Below are 20,701 nucleotides of genomic sequence, written 5' to 3'. Positions count from 1 at the left end.
GCACCACCAGGTGCAGTGCTGGCAGTGGCATGTTATTGTTGCTGAGTGGGCCACTTGGCTCACTAGTGTGGACTCTGGTGGTGTATCCACTGTTAGGCTGAATCATATGCAGTACCCTTTGGTAACACCACACACAATTAAGACTACAAGTGCAAGTACAAATTCACCTTTGGTACAAGCCTGCACTACACAGTAAAGTGGTAGCGATGGCTGAACAGCCAGACTTATCTCAAGAGTAAAGTGAGCAGCATCAATAGTTACACAAAGGGACAACAAATTACTATGTTTCAAACAAACACTGACTCAAGGTTTCTAAGTAAAAGAATACACATTTATTTACACATAAGTTGTAAAACAATTCACTAAGTCAAGCAGCAGAAAAATCACACTCTTAATATACTACACAACACCTGATGAATTCTGGACAAGTTAAGCTCAAAATGGCACTCCAGCAATTTAAAAGGGAGGGAAAGACAAGGTTATACAAAATTAAGCAGCACCAACAAGTAGGTAGGAAGGGCAATCTAGAAAAGGCTTGCTAAATGAGGATTCAAATCAATAGCCTGGCCAATGTTAATGGTTCAGAGTATTTGCAGAGGATCACACAGTTCAGAGTAGTTTGCGGTTAAGTCTTTGCCAAGAGTTCAAAGTCACGTGGTCGGAAGAAAAGTTACTTAAAAGAGTAGAGAAGGACAAGCCCTCGGATTGGCGAAAGATTTCAAACACTTTCCCTGCGGTAGGACAGAATGAACAAGCAGGTTTGAACAGTACCTTAAATGAAGAAGAAGGCTGTAGCTGAGGCAGAAGTTCCTGGCAGGTCCTGCATGCTCACGGTTCCTGAAGTGACTGTCGGACTGACACGAAGTAGGAAGACTGGAAGGTCCTGCACTGCCCAGGGAAGAAACCAGCAGCAGAGCAAAGCAATGAATGAAAAGTGCGCTCCTTAAAACTCAAACAGGGTCCAGTCCTCCTGGCTACCCGGTTCACTGCAGCTGTGCACAGCACATTCGACCAGGGGAGGGAGGCCTTGCTTGGTGTTTGGCGAGCTGGTTGGTCCCACCAGCTCAAGGTGTTAAACGGGAAATCATATCGTGCCTTCTTTTGATTTATATTGGCCTAAGCCTAGTCGCTCTGCGAAGAAAACCGCGTTGCAAAGTTCCGATTCTAGATTGACTTCGCCGCCATTTCAGAATCACCCACCATTTTGATTTCTGTTCGTATGATTCTCTGTTCTAAAATGGTGGACTGTGTTTGTAACTTGCAACCAAGCCTGTCAGCCTTTGAGTTTCGTTAATGGTTAGAATGTCGAAGAGCCGACTGTTCAGACTAGGTAATGAGACCTTGTACTGAGTATGACTTGTTGTCCTAGGATTGTCTGTGCTAAAAAGCCTCATCCACGAATACACATTTATGACAATGTTATGTAAACACCAAGCGTGGACACTGGCAGAACTACATTGTGTTGGGATATGTACTAAATGTTACTGCTGAATCCAAGAATATACATTGCCATTGTAACTTGATGGAAATACAAACTCATGTAATCCGTGTGCATATTATTGTATAAGCTATATGGGAACTCGGCACGAACTCTAGAACGCAGATTATTAACATGCAGAGGGGATGGACAATATTGTTAGAAATGTATAAAAACCTGAATGTTTAGATGTCCAGCACTCTCCCTCCTCACTCTGATGGGGTGGTACTCATTGCGGGGTGTCGAGTGCCAGATAGCTATCTGTATCAGATCTGTGTTTTCTTTGTAACTGCGCAGTATTAAAGATCTGTGAATCTTTATAGCCCGTGTTTGGTGTATTTCCTTTGTGGTACTTAGCCTCGATATTTCCTTGTTTTTACAAAGGGAAAAGATTCCTTGCAGATCTTGGAGATTCGGACCCGCAGCAGGGCTTCACCGGGAGGTTCAGTCGTGGTAGTGGTCCTCTTCTTTCAGCTACTCTTCGGTTCTCTCGATCCAGTGGCGACTCTGCCTTCCTAGTACCAGAGACCTGCTTTTTATGCAGTTTTCCCCCATTCACACAGCCTGGCTGTCAATCACACAGCAGGGTGGCTGTCCTGGTGGGACAGTGACCACAGCCAATCATACAGAGTGTGACCTGGGTCTCTAAGGAGACCCTGTGCAGGGAGTCTCAAACCCATCCCTCACATCCTGCCCCCCTCAGTCATTCAGGAGCCTAAGGAGGGCTTCTGTGCAAAAGCCCGCCAAAGGATGGCGAACAAAGGAACCAAACCTGGTTTGGCACGCAGAGTAAAACACGAGAAAGACCTTTACAAAAAGAAATGGCGAATAAACCCAGCCGGAACCAAAAGGCTATTTAAATAAACCGCGGTAGGAAAAATAGGGTCGATACCACTGCCAGCTGCCAAATCTTAAAGAAAGGGGAACGAAATAATGTTCCATGAGAAACAGACAAAAAGGGATAGCTATTAGCCCTTTCCAATACTCTATGGAAGATAGTTTGCACTGGGTCTGTGAATTTAAAAAAGACTAATAAAGTCAATGGCAACTTTACATGTTCTGGGAGACAGTAGTCAGTCCCAGAAAATGGAGTTCAAAGTGGTAAGTCGGAAAAAGACAACCCTGTGTCACTGCACTAAAGGTACTGTGTGAGACACAATAAAAAGATGATGCCTAGGGAGTAGGTGAGGCTCCATAGCCTATGAACAAAAAATGTAAAACACACAGCAAAACACATGTACGAGTGGGAAAAGAAGGCTCACACTCTTACCAGGTGACTCAGTAGGTAAGGGAATTTAGCCATTCTGGGGAATTCTCCCTAACACTCGCCCCCCGCCCCCCGCCAGACTAAGGGACAGGAGGATTTAATCCAATTCTGGATGAATCTCTTCTCTCTAGTCGGTTAAAAACATCCTAGAGAGACCATCAGCATTTTGGTGGTGACATCCTGACCTGTGCTCAATGGTGAAATCAAACCCTTCCAGGCACATTGACCATCTAAGTAGTTTTGGGTTTTCCCCTTTCATTTGCATTAACCATCTCAAGGGTTGGTGGTCTGCCTGAATAACACAAGTCGATCCATACAAGTATGGTCTAAACTTCTTCAAAAACCACACAATGGCAAAACTTTCATGCTCTATGGTTGCCCATCCTGTTTCTGGTTCCGTCAGCTTCCTGCTGATGAAGCAAATGGGGTGCTCCCTACCCTTTTCATCCAGTTGACTATGGACTGCACCTATACCTGTATTGGATGCATCTGTCTGCACAATGAAGGGTTGGTGATAATCAGGAGCTCTTAGGACTGGAGCTTGACAAAGGGCTTTCTTCAGGCTTTCAAAGGCTTGAGTGCACTCCTCATTCCATCTAACCTTTTTAGGGAATTTTGGAGAGGAGACTACATTCAAAGGAGAAGTTATGGTCCCATAGTTCTCAATGATATTCCTGTAGTACCCAGTGAGACCTAGGAAGGCTCTCACCTGGGTTTGAGTAGTAGGGGTGGCCCAGTTTTGCACAGCTTGTACTTTGCTTGGCAATGGCCTTATTTCACCTCCTCCTACCTCATGACCAAAGTAGACCACTTTGCTCTGACCAATTTGACATTTGCTTGCCTTTATGGTCAGATGGGCCTGCTTAAGAGCCTACAAAACATATCCTAAGTGATCAACATGTTCTTTCCAAGTAGGGCTGATCACTGCAATGTCATCCAAGTATGACACGCAGAAGTCCTCAATCCCATTCAGAACGCGATTGACCATCCTTTGGAATGTAGCAGGTGCATTCTTTAATCCAAATGCATAACCTTAAACTAGAAAAGGCCTGCTGGGGTTGAAAATGCAGTTTTCTCCTTGGCATGGTCTGTCGGGGCTATTTGCCAATAGCCTTATGACATATCAAATGTACTGAGGTTCTTGGCTTCACCAAGTGTATCCACCAGTTCATCTGTCCTTGGTAAAGGATGTGCATTAGTCTTAGTGACTGCATTTAGAGTTCTATAGTCCACACAGAATCTCAACTCCTTGGACCCTAACTTTGGTACTGGAACAACTGGACTAGACCATGGACTGGTAGATGGCTCTATAACCCCAAGATCAAGCATCGTGTCAACCTCTTCCTTTATGCGAGTTCTTACATGTTCTGACATTCTGTAACCGTTGCTGTTCACAGGTAGACAGTCACCAGTGAGAATATCATTCTGGCCCCAAGGGGTCAAGCCTGGTGAAAGTGAAAACAGGGAGGCAAACTGATTTAACAGAAACTTGCACTCTTCCTGTTGTTCAGATGTCAGATTAGAAGAGAGATTGACTCTTTCTATTTTCTCATCCAAAGGTTGGCCTCTGAGTAGGTCAGGTAGAGGTACACTCTCCTCCTCCTCTTGAGCTGAAACTAGAAGCAAAGCTCCCACTTCTGGTCTTGAGACATATGCCTTCAAACGGTTGGTGTGAAAGAATCTGGGAGCCTCCTTAGGTCTGCCTAATTCCACCAGATAGTTCACCTCTCCAAGTTTGCCCACAACCTTGAATGGTCCTATCCATTTGTCCTGCAAGGCCCTCTGCCTTGATGGCACCATAACTAGTACAAGCTGGTCTTGAGTAAACTCAAAGATGCTGGCCTACTGGTCATGCCAATGTTTGACCAGAGCCTGACCTGCTTTTAAGTTATCACTGGCTTCTGCCATCTTGTGTGACATTAACATTCAGAGAACTATCACATAGTCAGTCACTCTGACTAACTTGGAGGAAGGAGCACTCTCCAACCCCTCCTTAATCAGGGCCAAAGGACCTCTGACTGGATGGCCATTAAGCAGTTCAAAGGGACTGTATTCAACTCCCTCCTGAGGGACTTCTCTATAAGCAAAGAGAAGGCATGGCAGTAGAAGGTCCCACTTTCTCTTAAGGGGTTCTTCTAAAGCACCTATCATGCTTTTCATAGTACGATTAAACCCCTCTACCAGTCCATTCGTCTGTGGATGGTAGGCTGTAGAGAACTTGTAAGTGACATCACAGTTTTTCCACATGGCTTGCATGTAGTGGGACACAAAATTGGATCCCCTGTCGGATATCACTTCCTTAGGAAACCCTACTCTGGTAAAAATACCAAGTAGAGCCTTAGCCACAGCCTGAGCTGTAACAGTTCTCATAGGTATTGCTTCAGCATATCTAGTAGCATGGTCTACTACAACCAGGATAAACCTGTTTCCTGAAGATGTGGGAGGGTCAAGGGGACCAACAATGTTGATGCCCACCCTCTCAAAAGGAACTCCCACTACTCGGAGAGGCACCAAGGGTACCACACTCCTGTCTCCACTGTTGATTTGCAGCCTACACCCAAAGGTCTTTGGAACTTTCTACCATTGATTATTCATCAGATTGAATCCCACCTAACTTTTCAAAAAGGCTCTGGAAATGCACATGTTTTTCTGAGTTCCTATTTATTTGGTTTCCTGTTCCTTCTTATCATTATCTGTACTGGGCAGTAAAGTCTACTTTCTAGGCTCTATTATTAAAAAAAAGGTAAGATCATGTCCCTTTTCAAATTGTCATTGTGTCTGTAGTGCTCTGGTCATGGTTATAAGCCCAACAGGATCTCCTCAAAACATTTATATTATTGTTCACATATTACTTCCAAGGGACTTTGGAAGCAAAATCACAACATAGCAAAACTTTTATGAGAGCCTCTGTTAAAGTCGTTTCTGTGTTCTGCAAGACAGAGGCCAAAAACTCAAGGGAATCTGAGTGAAAAATGATCTGAAAGATAAGTGAGAGCGAATTCTGTGAGTAAAACATGCATCTAAGTGCTAGACACATTGAGCATCATTACGAATGTGGTGGTAAGGCAACAATGGCGGCGGTAGTGCTACCGGCGCTGTTGTTACCATACTGCCACATTACGAGTTCTGCTTGCGGGTGCCACTCTGCATGACCGGTCAGATCAGGCATGCAGAGCGGCACCGGCAAGCAGAACTTGTGATAGCACCAGCACTGTTATAAATGGTGCCGGTACAACCATGCTCCCCACCCCCATTCTGCCCTATCGGGCAGAATGGGGATCAGGAGCCCGGCCATACCGGCACCCGCGATTGGACAATTCCCAGCCCATTGAACTCGTAATGGGCCGGTAATGGCCCATTCGCGGGTGCCGGTAGCGAGTTTGGCGGTGGCCGTGCCTTATTAAGGGCACGGCTACTGCCAAACTCATAATGAGGCCCATTGTCTCCTATCAGGACTCAATTTCCTTGTTTCTTGCCTCACTTGGATGGCTTTCTTTTTACTCCATCTCAAGTACAATTTCCTTTGTCTAGTCTTCAAAACGCTCTATGGTCTTGCACCTAGCTATCTTGCATCTCTCCTCTCATTCTATTCCCCTTCACGTTCTCTCTGCTCTGCGGGTCTCTTTTGACTTAATGTTCCTCGTGCCCCTTGTGCACAATCCTATTTTCGGTCTTTCCAACTTCTTGCTCCTCTTCACTGGAATCTTCATCCTCTCTCTCTCTCCGATCTATTACCTCTTATTTCCTGTTCCGCTCTTCTTTAAATACTCATTTACTTCAGTCGTCTGCTTGATTGTTACTAGTTGATTCCGAACACTGACTTTCATTGCTGATTTTAATGTACAGTTAATTGTTCTCTGTAAAGCGTTTTGGTGAAAGGCGCTATATAAAATATAATAAAATACAAATAGACAGAATAGCCCAAATTCTATGAAGAAAGGGTTTCTCAGTAGCCTCGAGGACAGTGGCCAATAGTCCCAAAGGCCTCACTTTACTGGGCTATATCAGTAGAATTAGGGTTCTATGAACGTTCGCAGATTTTTTTTTTGGCCCGATGGCCCTGTTTTTACCACAAAACTGCTCGGGAGACTTCTTGCCCCCTCTTGCAATCCTCATCAACCCCCTTACTATATACCTTACGCCAACATACCATCTGTAAGTTTGTGGTAAAACACTTGTTGAAAAAATGTAATGTCATGCGACAAAAGTGTGCAGTACCAGATTTAGCAGGATGGTTTCTCAACATGACATCTACACGCTGTATTTTTAATGAGATGTAAACATACAGATCGTGCCTTTGCTTTGGAAAATCTTAATGGCCTATCTGTGCAGTGAGGGTTCCAATACGTCTGGGGAAACCTAGACCCACATAGAGGCTTTCACAGTGGAGGCATTTGAAGCAATCAACATACCTGTATTCTAATAAATATTTTTTAACAACAATTAACTACTTTCTGGTACAGTGAGGATTTTCACTATAATCTACGCAAGTAACTTACATGTTTGTCCTCATTTAAGGTGTATTTTATGATTTAGGGGCAGTTATGCACATATTTCTCACAACCTCGCACAGTCCCACAGTTTTGACCTATGCATTGATATATTGCTTTGAAGCCCACGTGGTGCACTCTATGTAGTTAAAATGCTATATATTATTTTACTATGCTTATGTTTTCTTTAGCTTTCCCAGAGGGACAGCGGGTATGGGATGTCCACTGTAGATTCTGCACAATATTACGATTATTGACGTACACACATACGATGGAGAGTGGCTTGTGGGATGTTTTCTCTTTATATAAAGGGACACATGTAACCAGTATAGGAAAACGTACCCACATTACTTCTATCACTTACATATAGCACCTAACAGGGATCATTTAGTCTCTTCCTTCACAAAGTGCCAAGTCGGGTATGGCTCCTGGAGGATCTTGCATTTCCCTTCTCCCCCCTGCCTCCTACTCTTTCAGTTACCAGTATTCATCTGCACACAGGCAACTCTTGGTTGTGGCCTCTCTGATACATAGCTTGGTACTCTCAGATTATCCCTTTGGTGATCAGGGAGTTCTTCAAAACAGCTTTATTTGGCAATGAGTAATACACACTTCCAAGGATCAGTTGAGCACACCTTGAGTCTATCATAAATTCATGCCCTGACTAATTCTAGTACCAGCTCACTTCTACTAGTAATTTCCTTCACGGAAATGCTAAGCATCAAGGGTGGGTCATGTTCACGTTTAATGATCAGCATGTTGCTTGAGGGATGACTAATGCTTACATAGGTACCCTTCCTACCACACTCATAATCCCTCTGATTACAGCAACCCGCGTGTGCCTTTCCATTTTTCTGTAAATGTGTTTCTATCCTAGACCCACTCCACCTATCCTCGTCTCCATGTCCGCTTCCTTCCACCCACAGTCCATGGTCTGGTTTTCCCTGGGCCTGACAAGCCTCAGTGTTGTAAGGCCATTCTGGTGATGACCAGTATCAGAGCTTATTAACATAGTTTAACATTATTTTAATAGTCAAAGCCAGAGACAAATTAAAGGCAAGTTCTAATAGCAAAAAGTAAAAATCACACACAAAATGTGTGTACCAAGCAGCATTAATAACAAAAGCAAAGTAATATAATACAGCAGAGAAGTGTTAATAAAAAAAGTAGTTTGGGGAGAACAAAAAAAGATCTTAAAGCAACATTTAAGAACTCCCAAACTAAAACAGTTTTAATCACTTTTCCAAAATGGCTGACACACACGTTTCATCAAGAAGACCTTGTTGTGCATCACATGTGCGTTTAATTGACACCAAGGTCCCACAAAAGGCAAGTTCTAATAGCAAAACGTAAAAATCACACACTTTGGGGGTAATTCATAAAATTCAGCGCACAAGAGGCGCACGCAGCTGGCGCACAGTGTGCGCGTGCGGCAGTCTGCGCCAGCCCCATGCGCCAAAATCCATTTCCGCGCACAGCGTATTCATGGATTTTAACATCCATAACCAGCAGTGGCGCAGAGACCCTGCAGCAGCGCCAGTTACGCCCCAACCCCTTCCCGTGCGCCATGAACAGCGCACAAATCCCGTACATGGCGCACAGTCCAGTGGACCAGAATACAGCCCCCAACCACGAAAACGTCCTTAAAACTCCCCGTGCACCCCTCCGAATACATGTACCCCTCTGCGTGAGGAGAATCACATGTGATAGGCCCTGTGCGAGAGGGGTATGTGTATTTTGGGGGTGCACAGGGGAAGTTTTACACGCGATTGGCCTTGTGCGAGCGGGGTACATGTATTTCGGGGGTGCACGGGAAGTCTTACACGCGATAGGCCCTGTGCGAGCGGGGTACGTGTATTTCGGGGGTTCGCGGGAAGTCTTACACGTGATTGGCCTTGTGCGAGTGGGGTACATGTATTTCGGGGTGCGTGGGAAGTTTCACATGCGATTGGCCTTGTGAAAACACGCGATTGGCCTTGTGCGAGCGGGGTACGTGTATTTCGGGAGTGCACGGGAAGTCTTAAACACGATAGGCCCTGTGCGAGCGGGGTACGTGTATTTCGGGGGTGTGCGGGAAGTCTTACACGCGATTGGCCTTGTGTGAGCGGGGTATGTGTATTTTGGGGGTGCATGGGAAGCTTCACATGCGATTGGCCTTGTGCGAGTGGGGTATGTGTATTTCGGGGGTGCGCAGGAGGTTTTACACACGATTGGCCTTGTGCAAGCGGGGTACGTGTATTTCGGGGGTGAGCGGGAAGTTTTACACGCGATAGGCCCTGTGCGAGCGGGGTACGTGTATTTCATTGGTGCATGGGAAGTCTTACACGCGATTGGCCTTGTGCAAGTGGGGTACATGTATTTCGGGGGTGCGCAGGAAGTTTCACACGCGATTGGCCTTGTGCGAGCGGGGTACGTGTATTACGGGGGTGCCCCAACAAATTGGCAGTGTGTGTCCTCCCAGGTGTGCCCTCTCCCCCCTCCCCAGGGCCTGCAGGCAGACCACAACACAGGGGAACACACTGCACCCCTGGCCATGCCCCACAGGCAGCCTATCCACCCTGGCGAAGCTCCCCAGCCAGCCCACATGTCACCACGCACAAGTGAGCACTGACACATGTCCCCAGTACCCCCATCCACCCAGCAATGATGGGCACCTGCCAGCAGGCCCCGACTCATGTCCCCCAGCATCCCCACCCTCCCCAGCATTGACGGGCACATGCCAGCAGGTCCCGACTCATGTCCCCCAGCACCCCCATCCACCCAGCATTGACAGACACCTGCCAGCAGGCCCCGACTCATGTCCCCCAGCACCCTCTACCACCCAGCATTGACGGGCACCTGCCAGCAGGCCCCGAATCATGTACCCCAGCACCCCCACCCCCCCAGCATTGATGGGCACCTGCCAGCAGGCCCCAGCTCATGTCCTCCAGCACCCCCCCAGCATTGACGGGCACCTGCCAGCAGGCCCTGACTCATGTCCCCCAGCACCTCAATCCACCCAGCATTGACGGGCACCTGCCAGCAGGCCCCGACTCATGTCCCCCACCACCCCACACCCCCAGCATTGACGGGCACCTGCTTGCAGGCCCCGACTCATGTCCCCCAGCACCCCCACACCCCCAGCATTGACGGGCACCTGCCAGCATGCCCCGACTCATGTCCCCCAGCACCCCCATCCACCCAGCATTGACGGGCACCTGCCAGCAGGCCCCGACTCATGTCCCCCACCACCCCACACCCCCAGCATTGACGGGCACCTGCTGGCAGGCCCCGACTCATGTCCCCCAGCACCCCCACACCCCCAGCATTGATGGGCACCTGCCAGCATGCCCCGACTCATGTCCCCCAGCACCCCATCCACCCAGCATTGACGGGGCACCTGCCAGCAGGCCCTGACTCATGTCCCCCAGCACCCCCATCCACCCAGCATTGACGGGCACCTGCCAGCAGGCCCCGACTCATGTCCACTAGCACCCCCATCCACCCAGCATTGACGGGCACCTGCCAGCAGGCCCCGACTCATTTCCCCCAGCACCCCCACCCCCCCAGCATTGATGAGCACCTGCCAGCAGGCCCCGACTCATGTCCCCCAGCACCCCTACCCCCCCAGCATTGACGGCACCTGCCAGCAGGCCCCGACTCATGTCCCCCAGCACCTCCATCCACCCAATATTGACGGGCACCTGCCAGCAGGCCCTGACTCATGTCCCCCAGCACCCCACCCCCCCAGAATTGACAGGCACCTGCCAGCAGGCCTCCGACTCTTGTCCCCCAGCACTCCCACCCCCCAGCATTGACGGGCACCTGCCAGCATGCCCCCACTCATGTCCCCCAGCACCCTCATCCACCCAGCATTGACGGGCCCCTGCCAGCAGGCCCCGACTCATGTCCCCCAGCACCACCATCCACCCAGCATTGACGCGCACCTGCCAGCAGGCCCCGACTCATGTCCCCCACCACCCCACACCCTAAGCATTGACAGGCACCTGCTAGCAGGCCCTGACTCATGTCCCCCAGCACCCCCACACCCCCAGCATTGATGGGCACCTGCCAGCATGCCCCGACTCATGTCCCTCAGCACCCCCATCCACCCAGCATTGACGGGCACCTGCCAGCAGGCCCCGACTCATGTCCCTCAGCACCCCCATCCACCCAGCATTGACGGGCACCTGCCAGCAGGCCCCGACTCATGTCCCCCACCACCCCACACCCCCAGTATTGACGGGCACCTGCTAGCAGGCCCCGAATCATGTCCCCCAGCACCCCCACATCCCCAGCATTGATGGGCACCTGCCAGCATGCCCCGACTCATGTCCCCCAGCACCCCATCCACCCAGCATTGACGGGCACCTGCCAGCAGGCCCCGACTCATGTCCCCCAGCACCCCCATCCACCCAGCATTGACGGGCACCTGCCAGCAGGCCCCGACTCATGTCCCCCAGCACCCCCATCCACCCAGCATTGACGGGCACCTGCCAGCAGGCCCCGACACATGTCCCCCAGCACCCCCACCCCCCCAGCATTAATGGGCACCTGCCAGCAGGCCCCGACTCATGTCCCCCAGGACCTCTACCCCCCCAGCATTGACGGCACCTGCCAGCAGGCCCCGACTCATGTCCCCCAGCACCTCCATCCACCCAACATTGACGGGCACCTGCCAGCAGGCCCTGACTCATGTCCCCCAGCACACCACCCCCCCAGAATTGACGGGCACCTGTCAGCATGCCCCCACTCATGTCCCCCAGCACCCCCATCCACCCAGCATTGATGGGCATCTGCCAGCAGGCCCCGACTCATGTCCCCCAGCACCTCCACCAACCCCAGCATTGATGGGCACCTGCCAGCAGGCCCCGACTCAGGTCCCCACCCTACATGTCATAAAAATGCACATTCATGGGCCTCATGTCCACCAAAATCCCACTGCACGCCACCCCAGTCTTAAGACAAAATCAAGTTTCCCATCCACCCCACACTGAAAGGCCTATTACTTGTCACTAACCAAAAGTCAAATATGCACATCAGCACATGTCCGTTTCACACACACACTGGGTGTGAGTGATTCTGTAAACCCACATTGTGACATGCAGTAAACCAAAGAGCAAATACCACACATGGAAGTAAGAAATCAAAATGTATTGTGCACAAAAATAATAAAAATGATTCAAAGCATCTAAATAATCATAAACAAGAACAAAAGGCATGTTCAAAACATAAAAAATAATGATGACACAATCCAAATGAATCCAAAATAAAGTTTGTCAAAAATCCTTGTCCACCAAAGTAAATCCAAAGGAAACCAAAATCCAAAAATCCATTGATCCATGGTGAGGGTAAATGATGTAAGAAAAAAAATCCACTGTCCAACTATGTACAAATATTGCAACAAGGGTCCATGAGCCCAACAAATGAAATGAAACCTATACACAAAACCCTACCTAATTTACAACTATATACAAAATCGTGGGGCATTGTCCAAGCGTCCCAAAATAAAATAAAAAAGAAAGGAAACCTATCACTAACTAACTATATACAATGGCAGCGGGCAAGTCCTGCGGCTCACTCTGTGATGTTGTGGGCCAGGGCATCATCGAACTCCATGTCTATCTCCTGGAGGCGGGACTCTGTCCTGGCCCTGAGGTCTTGCAGGGATGCACTCATGCATTGTTCCAACCCCCTCCCAGTTTCCTCGAGGCACTCAGCCCGCCTCAACGCCCGACGCATGGAGAACACTGCACTGACCATGGTGAGCCTCGCCTCTTCCGCCCACTGCCGCTCCTCATCTATCCGCTGGCCCAACTGCAGCCACACGGAAGACATTCCCATTCCAGGGTCCTCCTGCCCTCTGGCCGATGCCTGCCCCTCTGATGTTGATGGCCCCGAGCCATCATCGCTCCCACCTAGAGACTGCTGCTGCTGTCCATGTGCCCTGTCCGATGATGCCTGCACATCCTCCATCTGCTGGTCTCCAGTTGTTGGGGTGTCCACCCCTGCTGGACCGCCGACTCCCGACTGTGGCAGGGATGGGATCTCCACCAAGCTGGCTGTGTTGGTCAACCAGGTCCACAGGGGGTCCTGGTGGAATCTGGGCCGGAATACGGCAGGGAGAACGACTGGCACATAGTCTCCAGAGAGGAGGAGAGGTCTGCCAGAGTGCGCGACACATGTAGGAACCCACCGACCATGACCCCTCCCAACTGTGCCACGTTGCCACGTAGCTCTTCGTGATGGCGTGCGTGGTCCCCCCAGGAAGCATGCACGTCATCACGAATGACACACGTGCGCAATGCGACACCAATCAGGACGGAGCCCATACGGTCATGGGACTCTTCGTCCGCAGGTAGTGGAGAGCCAGATGACGTGGGCCTCCCCCCTACCTGCGGACAGGCCTGGGACGGGGCATCCCTGCTGGTGCATGGTGGTGCAGTCACAGGATCAGTTCCAGCGACATGCACAGGCCCCTCCGTGTGACCTGTGCTGCTTCCTGACCCTGGACTGCACCACTTGCACTAGTGGTACTACCCCCACCAGGCCCCATGTGCGGCTCAGTAGCGGGCTCCTCCTCCCCTGTGGAGACCACCAACCTGGATGTCTATCCACCGTCTTCCGCCATTGAGTGGCACTGTCAAACGTCACTTCCATCCTGTCCCTCCACAACACATGGGTCAATGCAGGCAACACACATGCAGAAACAGGCACGGCGCATGCAATCAGCATCCATGTACAAGGGCCTCTATTAACATAAATATTGTCTTAAAACTCACATGCATCATGGCTCATACTGATCCCATGCACACACATCAACGGAGGGTCATGCATCATGGCTCCTACACCACAGACACAGTGGATACAATAGTGACCAGACTGCATGAGTGAATCTACACATCATCACGGACATGTGTCATGCATCCATGGCGTTTCAAAGTCACACACACGCTTCTCAGACACACAGACATGCACAACATACATGTACATGAGAGCAGCACCCATCTCTCACCCCCCACCCATGTCCAAGAACAGGGACTGGCATGCATTCATGTGTGCATTCCACATGCAGCTCCACATGTCTCATTGGAACACATGAACCATCCATGTGGTTCACGCATTACTGGTCTCACATGCATTACCATGATGTCCCGGCGCACACACATCCATACATGGCCTATGTTACACATACAGGCAAGTAGCTGACTAGAAGCACACTGCAACATGCCCTGTTTCACACAGCAATGCATGGCCACTTACCGCTCGACTCCAGACGGGTCTTCCTCCGAAGGATCTGGGCGTGGAGCGCTGGGCTTATGTGTTCCAGGACCCTCATCTGGATGTTGCTCAGGTGGACCTGGCACCCCTCTGCATTCTCTGCCTTCACGAGGCGCCGGGCCTTGTTGAGGGTCCTGGACCTGAGGACGTGCTTGATGTCACGGGTTGCCACCCCCTCCGCGTTGATGGCAACCACAATATCCTCCCAGATCCTCTCTCGCCCTTCCTTGTCTGCGCACAATGGTGTGAAGAGGGCATCATAATGCCCCAGGACATGGTCCACCAGGAAACCAACTTTCTTCTCACTGAAGCTGGTGGCCTTCTGCCTCTCTGGCTGAAGGTCACCAGTGGTCTCGGTTGGTGTTTGCCCCGACATGGTGATCCCCGAGGCAGGTGTGGGTGGGCAACTGGGTCCTGGGGCTGGGCTGTGGAGCGATGGTATCCCAGTCGGGAGTCTTCTGTTCCAGCAGGGGTGGACACAGCAACTGGACCCCTGCAGATGGCTGATGTGCAGGCACCAAATAGCAGGGCACATGGGCAGCAGGCAGGCAGCAGCAGATGGCAGGTGGGAGCGTGCTCGGGGCTCTTGGGGGCAGGAAAATGGCCTTTTGGGCAGGAGCGTGGTCTTCCGTGTGCTTTCGCGTCGCCAGCTTGATATGGAGTGATTTGGCGTGTGAAAAAAGTGCACGTCAGCGTGTAATTCGAGGAAAGGCCTTTAGCGCGTAAGCGCGTCTGTGACTTTACACGCGAGGGCATTTCCCACAACACGGGTGCATAGTGAATCAGCACGTGAGAAAAATGCACGTCAGCGTGCCATTGGAGGAAAGGCCTTAGCGAGTACGCGCGTAAGTGACGTTGCACTTGTGGGCTGGCTTAAAAGGTACGCGTATGATGCCATTTTCTTGTATTTGCTTTTTGTGGAGAGCGAGCGGGTGATTCTTGTACTTCTTGTCGGTTCACACACGATAACTTCACAACGGTTACAGTTCGTACTCCCTGTTTCCTCAGACAGCGTTCATTTCTTCTTTTGGCGGGGGTGTTGCCAACGCGCACACGCGCATCTTTTTCACGTTCTTTTTCCAGGCAAACGGTGAGTCGCACACATATTGTCCAACTGTGGTTGCCCCGTGTGTCGCGTACCCCTTCAGAGGTCATTGTAGGCTGCGTGTATCAGGCGTACGCTTGTTTTTGTGTTTCTGGGTGTCACAGCATAGTGCGGGTTCATTTTTCCACGCATGTGGTCTACCAGGGTTTGCGTGCACATTTATTTTTGTTTTAGGGTGCCTGTGCTTTGCGTGACCCGTCATCTTCCCCCAGGGGTCACAGACAGCCTTGCTTGAGTACTAGGGTACGAATTCCATCTAGTACCTTACCCCTTTCGCCCCAATTGCCCAGGACAATTGTTAACTGTAACTCCATACGCACAACATCAGTGCCATGGTTGGGAGATGAACAAGCAGTAAGGGAGGCAAAGGTGGCCGAGCTCAAAGAGGTGGGCGCGGTAGGGGACGTGGCCAGGATGTGCAGGGTGGCCCAAGAGGCCAGTGTGTGGAGGACCAATCGGGGCCACCTACGCCCCACCCCCAATGGTTGGGGCAAATGTAGCAGACACCATCGCAGCTCAGCCCTTGTTACACCGGCCCATATTGTCAACTGAACCGGCACAGAATGACTCCCAGGCTGACTTCCAGGTCACCAAGTCTAAGCCGTGTGTGGCGGTGAAGGTTGCTGTCACTAGGCCACGTGGATCTGGGGCAGCAATGTCATCTGCTGCCCCAAGTAGCCAGGGTGAGGAGGCTGCAGGGGCACCTGCAGCTCAATCCACCCCAGCTCCGAGTCTCCCAGCTAGGACAGTGTCGGTCCAAGTCCATCACACCGACGTTGGCCCTGCCGACATCAGCCTGCAGCCAATGCCTGCACCAAGACCTTTGGTCATTGTGGCTTTGCAAACTTCAAGTACCCAGTCCTCCTGCGCTTCTGCCCCTACTAACCAGGGCGGCGTAAGCCACTCAGGAGCCGCACCACCTTCCAAGAAGAAGTAGGGTGCTCTTGCACTACTGGCTGAGACCCCAGACACGGCTACACAGTCCGGCACGTCAAGGAAGCCTAGCTTCAATGACGCCGAACTTGATGCACTTGTGGCCTATGTGTTGGCACATAGCCGCGAAATGGTGGTGACTGCAGGCTGCAAGACTACGCCTGCTCAACGTAGGGCCCACTGGCAGACCATCGCGGAGCACATTAGTGCCCTTGGATTTGTGAGGCACACAGCTGATGATTGCTACAAGTGGTGGAATGACCTGAAACGCAGAGCAAAGAACAAGCTGGCTTCCAATCATGCCTCTACTCTGGTGACTGGCGGTGGGTCTCCACCAGAGGACAACCAACTCGCTGAACATGAGTCTGTTGCTGGAACCTTCGTCACAGAGGAACAGATCCAAGGCGTGGGAGACCTACCAGATTTTGAAGCATTGTCCAGTGAGTGCCCATGCATGTGTGTGTAATCCATGTGTATGTTGCTTGGGTGATGTGTACTGATTGGGTGCCAGGTGAGGGTGTGTACTCATGAGTGGTATGGGTCACCCATGTGCTTCCTCCAAACCATTCACCAGCCTTGGGTTTGGGTATGACAGTATCCCTTCTGACCACAGTAGCCAATTTGCACCACATTACTGCAGTTGCTCTTGAACTGTCATCTTGGAACAACATTGTTCATGATATTCTGTGTTCATTCAGCCTGATTGTTTCAATCCTTCACATTTTTACTATGCATTTTTCTGCCCTACTGCCACATATGTGACATGCTTCAGTCATAGATTACACCCCACAATGGCCCACATTTATGACCTTGTTATGGGTATGTTTTTACCATTCAGGCTGATTGAGTGATGGCCTGCACACAATAATTTTTGGGCCCTGTTTGGATGTAGAGCATGACTGTTGTCTACTGTCATGTTGAAGTGACCAACCATGGATGTATCCATCTGCCTGCCATCACTGTATAATTGAACACTGGATCTGTTGCAGCGTGTAGCACATGCATGTTTTTGAACACTATTGTGCATGTTGTATCTCATGATGTCCATCTCACATGGATGGGTGACAGTACTTATTTCCTTCCATATGCATGTACTTCAGAAAATTACCATGGCTATGCTACGTGCCATCTGTGTGCTGGCATGTTTCATTTATGTGTATTGGACATGCCACTCACAGGCTAATGTGTGATGCCACTGCTATCCAGCATGCAGCAAATGTGTTGCTTTTCCATCTTGGAGTCCTCAGTGTCTGCTTTTTGCCTCCCCTTCCAACTCATTGACAGTGCATGCATGCCAGGGTTATAGTCATGTGGGACATTTGTAATTCATGTACTGGATCTCTGGCTTTTCAGGCCTATGTGTGCGCTATGGTGCTCATGCCTGTTTCCATTTGTTATCTTTCATTTTTTTCCAGTTGATGAGGCACTTGATGCTGTTGAGGTGGAGATGGTGCAGACCCAGGAGGAATCACAGCCACAACCGGGCACCAGTGGAGGACGTGGGGTGGTGGTGGGTGAAAACCCATTTGTCCTACAGACCATGCTGTCCATGGGTGTCTCTGGGTACACCTCTGCTGAACTCTATGAATCAGGTGCTGAATCGGACAGTGAGACATATGTGCCGTCGCAGGTGAGTGTTTCTGGCAGGGATGCTGTTCTGTCCAACCCACCTGCACCGGGGGTAGATCCTTCTATGGGGATGTCAGTGTTGGTTACTCCGCCTTTGGTGGTTACGGATGCAGGGTCACACTCCACAACATGTGCTCCTGTTCCTGGGCCAGCAGATCAAAGGGGGAATGCAGTCCTGCAGCCTCAGGCAACAGGTGTGGTGCCCGCCGACGCGGTGACCATGCTCCACCAGGCAATACTGAATGGGAGAACTCCATGTACAGTATAGCAGCACAACAGGGAGCATCATGTGAAATGATGGCTCAGGCAATGGATAGGGTGGCCACTTCCATTCTCCCCCCTGAAAGGCAGATGGAGCTCCAGGAGCAGGCAACAGACTCCATTTGCCACTCACACAGGGAGGACATGTTGGTGTCCAACAGGGAAAGACGGGCTGGACTGGAGGCTCTGCGCGAAGCCATATCTGTAGAGTCACAGGCCCACAGGGAAGCCCTGAGGATAGAACTGGCGTTCCTCAGAGAGACTCTGGGTGAACTTGAATTTTAGGTCAGAACAGCAGCTGGAGCAGCTCACACGTTCTCTCTCAGCTGAGCTCCAGGCAACCCGTGTGGAGATCCGGGCATCACGCGAGGTCATGCATGCAGAAATGCAGGCAACCCATGAGGTGCTGCATGGGGATCTCCGTACCATCATCCTCCAGAACCAAACCTTCCAGACTCGCATGCTTGCTGCCATGGAGGACCATACCAGGGCTTTGCGTGGGCTGCCTCCCATATCACGGCCACCTCCTGATGTAGCAGAAGAGGGTGAAGAGAGTGATGGCAGTTCTCCCACTGTAGCGTAGCCGTGCAGGCCATGAGCCCATGGAGGTATTTTTTTTTTTTCCAACATCCATGCATGTGGGTGTTGGGATGCACCCTGTACCCTGTACCTCGTGCCTCCAGAGTGGCCTCCCCCCCACTGGTCACACACATGGCCATTTTTGATTTTTGTCTTTTTTTAAAACATTCTTTTACAGTGTGTTGCTTTGTGTGACTCCCGTCAGCATCCACTGTGTATTCTAGCTTGGCACATGCAGGCTTGTCCTGTCTTTGGGTTAGATGCTTGGTTTCCTGACACACACACCCCTCCTGCTTCCCCTTTCCATGGGCTTGCAAAGGGTGTGACCAAGTGACAGTAACTTACACAGTGACATTGGGCTCCCATGAGCTGTATGGGCAGCCTGTAGTCAAAACTGTGTGTACATCCCTAGTGGGGATTGTTCTTGGATTGTACACTGCATGGTGCATTGATATGTGCTTGTGCATCCATGTATTTCTCCTTATTCACATGTACCTTCTTCATGTTTTCAGAAGCCCGTCTCCTTTGCAGATGCAGTTCATGTTGTATCCAGTACACTGACACATTTGTCGGACAGCAACACTCTGCAGTTGGAAGGGGTCGATGTGCTGGCTTTGTCAGGTTGTGAGACTTGCACTACTTTAATTTTTGACTGTCATATATTGCCACTGTTTCATCCTGTGTTGCCGTTTTGTGTTGCTGGTAAGTATTTGTTCATGTGTGCTGTTTCTTATTGATTACTGGGTGCATATTGTCTGTTGCCTGTTTACATTAGGGACAGTGCACTTTGTGACACTTGTGTCATGTGTTGGGCATTCATTTGGTTGCTTTCAAGTTGCATGCCATGCCATGGTGTGTTGGGTAGCTGAGATGGGGAGGGGTTGGTTGACATGGTGCTATTTTCATGTGGTATTTTGCAAGGGGGTAGTCATTCATGCTGCAGGAATGTGTGTCTTTTTGTCACACAGCATTGTTTGTCTTTAAGTAGGTACGGATGCACACAATGTAACACTTCCAGGTGACCAATCTCAGGCTGGTATGGTTGTGACAGTTGACTGTCCCTTATGTCATCATCATTGATTGTAAACTGGTATGTGCCAGGTCTGTGTGCACTCCACAGGGGTATGATTTTAGGTGAAGTAATTAGCCACCAGCTGGGTACGGGCTGCCTCACCACGTGCCCTTTCACCTCCCATGCGCAGCGGGCGTGCATGTGGTTGGGGATGTGGGGGCACCACCATGTCCACCGGCAGGCCCCGATGGGTTGCAAAGTTGTGCAGGACACATGCTGCCACTATGATCCTGCACACTACTGGGGGCGCATATAGCAGCTGCCCACCAGAGCAGTCAAGGGAGCGATAACGTGGCTTGAGCACTCCGAATGTGAGCTCCACTATGCCCCGGGTTGCAATATGGGCTGTGTTGTATCTTACCTCGGGTGGTGTTGTGGGGTTCTGAATTGGCGTCATCATGTAGGTGCTCAGAGGGTAGGCACTGTCCCTGGGGAGGGGATGATGGGTATCATTAGTGGGGTTGTCACATTACTCAGTATTTGACATGCATGCATGTGCAGTGGCATTTATACTCACCAATCAGCCATGTGTCGCCATGCCGCCCAGCTTCTAGGTCCCGGTTTAGGGGTGACATTCTAAAAATGAAATTATCATGGGTGGACCCTGGATAGTTTGCATATACTGAGG

This window comes from Ambystoma mexicanum, chromosome 3p (genome assembly GCF_040938575.1).
Source record: "Ambystoma mexicanum isolate Mex_15411 chromosome 3p, UKY_AmexF1_1, whole genome shotgun sequence".
Taxonomy (NCBI): Eukaryota; Metazoa; Chordata; class Amphibia; order Caudata; family Ambystomatidae; genus Ambystoma; species Ambystoma mexicanum.
This window is presented reverse-complemented; position numbering follows the sequence as displayed.